The 5,000-nt window shown below is 37.6% G+C and overlaps 1 protein-coding gene and 1 pseudogene across 1 annotated transcript in view; one reads left to right on the top strand and one right to left on the bottom strand.

Annotated features, from left to right (window-relative positions):
• Positions 1–3,261, top strand: part of LOC119576768 — a 3,295-nt pseudogene extending 34 nt beyond the window's left edge.
• Positions 3,262–4,161: 900 nt separating this feature from the next.
• LOC119576767 (SET and MYND domain-containing protein 4-like) overlaps positions 4,162–5,000 on the bottom strand; it is a 7,835-nt gene continuing 6,996 nt past the window's right edge. The window contains 1 exon segment of the mRNA XM_037924407.1: positions 4,162–5,000. This exon segment is cut by the window's right edge and continues 1,029 nt beyond it. The gene's annotated coding sequence lies outside the window, so the exon portion shown is untranslated.

Raw genomic sequence — 5,000 nt, 5'->3', positions numbered from 1 at the left:
TACAACACCTACTAACAGCCGTGAGTATTTAGGAATTACATTAAAGTCACAGGAGGTTATTCATTTTTTTTAATGTTTGTACTATTTGATAAATCTTCTAAAACAGAAAATTGAATATTGGGAAATATTGAAATATTCACAGGGGGAAAATACATATAGCTTGCAGTAATATAATTACAAAAATAATAATGGTAATAAGTAGATAGATAAAATAGTTAATATAAGGTCACAGTAAAACTTTTAAAGAAATTAAAATATATTCACGAGAAAAAAGTATTCAATAGAAAACGTAATCTCACCAAAACAGAAAACGTTACCTCATCAAAAGTAGAAAACGGAATCTCACCAAAAACAGAAAACATTACCTCACCAAAAATAGAAAACGTAATCTCACCAAAAATAGAAAACGTAATCTCACCAAAAACAGAAAACGTAATCTCACCAAAAACAGAAAACGTAATCTCACCGGTTTTCTCTTCCCATTTTCACCAAAAACAGAAAACGTAATCTCACCGGCTTTTCTCTTCCCATTTTCCCAGACCATGATCCAGATTCTGATGCTGTTTGCCCTCGCTGGCGCCGCTCTCGCCAATGCCATTAACGGGGAGGAGGTGAGAATTATAGCAGATTTTTAGATATTTTGTACTGAGATAAGAAGTTCTGAAATGTATTTCCATCCATATACTTTAATTCTACTGAATACTTGCTTTATATCATTTCCGTTTTCTTTCCTTCCCTGTAATATGATATGATGATGCAGTTCTCCAGTCCTTTATTTTCATTATTTTTCCTCCCCCTTTCCTTCCTTCCCTCCCTCCACCTCTATCTTCACCTCTCTCCCTCCTCCTCCACTCCAACCTCCTTCCTCTCTCTCTCTCTCTCCACTCCCTCCATTCCGCTTCTCACCATCTGTCTCTCTCTCTCTTTCTCCTTCTCTCCCTCCTCCCTCCCTCTTTCTCCCTCCTTCTCCCACTCCCACTCCCACCCTTTCCCTCCCCCTCCCACTCCCTCCCTCCCTCCCACACAAAGGTCGTGACCCTGACCTACTCCGACGCCCTGGTGGATGGTGGAGCCACTATGGACGTCCACATCAACCCGGTGGAAGAGACGATCCGCTTCCACATGACGGAACAGGGGAACCTCGGCGACGTAGATACCATTGAGGACTACAGCGTGGTGAGTGCCGCTCGGTCCGCTGTTGGGAAGTATTAGTATTATGTTGTTATTGTTACTATTATTATTACTATTGTTTTGTTATTGTTATTATTATTATTATTATTATTATTATTATTAATAATGATATTATTATCATTATTGTTATTGTTATTGTTATCATTATTATTATCACTATCATTATCATTGAATTTTCTTTTATGTGATATATCTATTTGTTTTTTTTTATTATTCATCGTAAAAAATTGTATTGTGCCTGATTTTTTTTTTTCACTTTCTCCGTTTTCTTTCGGTCTTTTTTTTTTTTACCTTCTGCCTCTTTTCTCGATCTTTTATCTTATCTTCTGCTTTTTCCTCTCTTTCTTCTCCATTCCTTCGCTAACTCCGTTTCTTCCTTATTCACTTCCTCAATAATCTACTTTCCTTCGATATCCTATTTCATTCCTTATCTACTTTCTATCGTTATCCACTCATTTTTCTTATCTACCTTTACCTTATCTACCCATTTTCCTTATCTACTCATTTCCTTATCTCCTATTTTTTCTTATCTATTCATTTTCTTATCTACCTTTATCTTATCTACTAATTTTCATTATCTACTCATTTCCTTATCTACTTTTACCTTATCTCCTCATTTTCCTTATGTCTTTACTTTTATTCTCCCTACTCTTTCCTATCATTCTCCATCCTCGCCCTTCTTCCTTTTTTATCAATCTTTCTTTTTTCCTCACTTCCTTCTACTTCTGTTTCATCCTCCGTCCTCTTCCTCTCCTTTTTCTCTCTTCTCTCTCTCTCAATATTTTTTTTTATCTCTTTATCATCCTCCGTCCTCTTCCCCCTTTTTTCTTCCTCCTCTTTTCCTCTTTTTATCATCCTCCACCCTCTTCCTACCGTTTTTCCTTCTTCCAAATTTCCTCTTCTCTTGTATCTCTCTCTTTCTTCTTTCTCTCTTTATCACCTCTTCCCCTCTTCTTCCTCCCCTTTTCTCTCCATCTTTATCACCCTTTCCCCCCTTCTTCCTCCCTTCTTTATCCTTCTTTATCACCCTGTTTCCCCCCTTCTTCTTCTTCTTCTTCTCTCTCTCTCTCTCTCTCTCTCTCTCTCTCCCCCCCTCCCTCTTTTATCAGGGATTTGCTGCCAGTCGCGTGCAAGAGGAAGAAGCCTGTTTTATTAGGAAGCTCACTGTGACTCTCGAGGAAGCAACAGCTGAGGCACATAGGGTATGTTGGCTCCACACTTTATTTCTTGGCGTTTTTGTGATTTATCTTGTGTCTTGCTGTTATTTGTGGTGTCGATTTTGTTGGCTTAGTTATCATCGTTCCTTCCTTCCTTTCTTCCACCTTCCTCCCTTCCGTCATTTCCTCTCTTCCTCCTTCCTCCCTTCCTTCCTTCCTTTCCACCTTCCTCCCTCCCTTCTCTCTTCCTTCCTCCCTTCCTCCCTCCCTTCTTCCCTTTCTTCCCTCCCTCCCTTCCTTCCTTCCCTCCCTCCAGCTGGCATCGACGGGACCGCAGACGAACCAGGGAAGCGAGGACGTCCTGGCCATCCCCGCCGACGACGCTGAAGAGTGGGCAGGATCCCGCATCATGGAACACTGCGGAAACTTCCCTATCTACAAGCTGGTTAAGACGGAAGAGGACGTGGAAGGTGAGAATAACGAGGGAGAAATGGGAGGGAAGGAGGGAGGGAGGGAGGGAGGGGAAGGAGGGGATGGATAGGAGGGTTAGGGACGGAGGGAAGGAGGGGGGAAGGGAGGGGAGGGAGGGAGATGGGAGGAGAGAGGGAGGGGAGGGAAGGACTAAGCCATTAAAAGTCTCGGTTCGGAATCCAACCTTCCTGTTAGAGAAACGGGATCTCAACCTCCGTTTCCTCTTTCCCTCCACAGCTGACAACGCCCTCGTGGCCCCTCCTCCTCCTCCTCCTCGGACAACGCCCTCGAGAACCGCCAAACCTCGGTCGTCTTCCGCAGATGCTTCTTCTTCTTCTTCATCTTCAAGTGCATCACCACCACCATCACCGTCCCGACCGGCACCACCATCGTCTTCTTCTTCTTCGGCTAAGCGACTGGTCTCTCCTCTTGCCTTTTCTCTTCTCTCTTCCTTCCTCTCTTCCGTTCCTCCTTCTTTCCTTCCTCTTTCCCTTTTTCTCTCTCTCTTTCCTTCCCTTTCTGTCTCCTCTTTTAGCTCATATTCCCTCCTTCCTCTCTCTGTCTCACTATCTCTCCTTTCCCGTCTTTCTTCATTTTCCCGATAATCTTCGGCGAAATGGAGGAAGAACAAAAAACACGGTAAGAAGAGAAAAAAAAAAGAATGGGAAATAGAAGAAAAAAGAGGGAATGAGGACACGAGCGAAGTTCCGGAAAAAAAAAAAAAAAAAAACTGACGTGGAATTTTGAGGTAAATGACAACAGAACTTTTACTGATGGACATCTTAATTAATTGTTTATTCTTCAATACTTCAATTTTATCATGGCTTTGTCTATTGAATTTAAACGATGTTTTTAAAACCATTTCTTCCAGTTCTTGTTGGAACGTATATCGAATTCCAAAAGAGATTTTAAAATGGTCTAAAAAATAAAATAAAATGGTTTTAATATTTTGTAAAAGGTCATGATAATCCCACAATGATGATGATATACTTGCGTGATAAATATAACGAAATCTTTAGTATACCAATTGGATGGTTTGAGGCAAAGAACGTAATAGATTAAGTGTGTGAAGTATAATTAAAACAAAAAGGGCTCTTGGTGTGTAATTTGAATATGTACATAATATCTTACAAATAAAAAAAAAATATGTTGATGTATCTGTGATCTCGAAATACAAACAATTAATATGATATTTGTTTGATGTACAATACCTTTCTCTATGTCTCTCTCTCTTTCTTTCTCTCTTTCATACTTGCTCTCTTTCTTGCTCTTCAATAGACATGATGCTTTTCCCTAATCTGAATCCATTCAAGCGCTCACCAAAGGAGAATAATAAAAAATATATATATGTTTTATATAATTATCATATGTATTGCTTCCATTAAAGTACAATATATACTCTTTACAATCGACCGCGTTCTATAGCTTCTATTTTGTGTCAAATCATTGACTGCCATATATAAAAATAGATATATAATATAAAAGCATATATATATATATATATATATATATATATATATATATATATATATATATATATATATATATATATATATATATAAATATATATATATATATATATATATATAAAATGCTGACTCAAGCTGCCGATCATAGATTTCCCTTATTTCGTCGATCAGCAAAGAAAATGAGACTTACTAATGAGGCTGTAAAATACAGACTTAGTCTGTACTTAAATACTAATAAAAAACCCTTAGTGAACCACATTAACCAAAACAATCGAGATAATAATAATGATGACGATTGATGATGATGATCATCATCATCACCATCATCATTATTATCATTATAATAATACTAGTGATAACAATGATCATATCAGCAATTATTATCATTGTTACTATTATTGTTGTTGTTATCATTATAATGATTTTTATTATTGTAGATATTATTGTTATTATTGGTGTTTTATTATTATTATTATTATCACTATTACTGTTTTTGTTGTTGTTTCATTTCACTGCAATTCACGCCACCGGCTAACCACACTCTGTCAACACTGGAACCAAACATAACATACACAAAATATACAGGATAAAATTGGACCTTATATAATTTTGAATTAAGTCGTATGAACATATACTATCACTTTTTTTTTTTACTTTACTTATCATGTTCTGCATAAAGCTCATAATTCATTATATATAATTTTTAATGCTG

Source organism: Penaeus monodon, chromosome 9 (assembly GCF_015228065.2).
Source record: "Penaeus monodon isolate SGIC_2016 chromosome 9, NSTDA_Pmon_1, whole genome shotgun sequence".
Lineage (NCBI taxonomy): Eukaryota > Metazoa > Arthropoda > Malacostraca > Decapoda > Penaeidae > Penaeus > Penaeus monodon.
The sequence above is the reverse complement of the archived record's forward strand: the minus strand, read 5'-3'. Positions and strand labels throughout refer to the sequence as shown.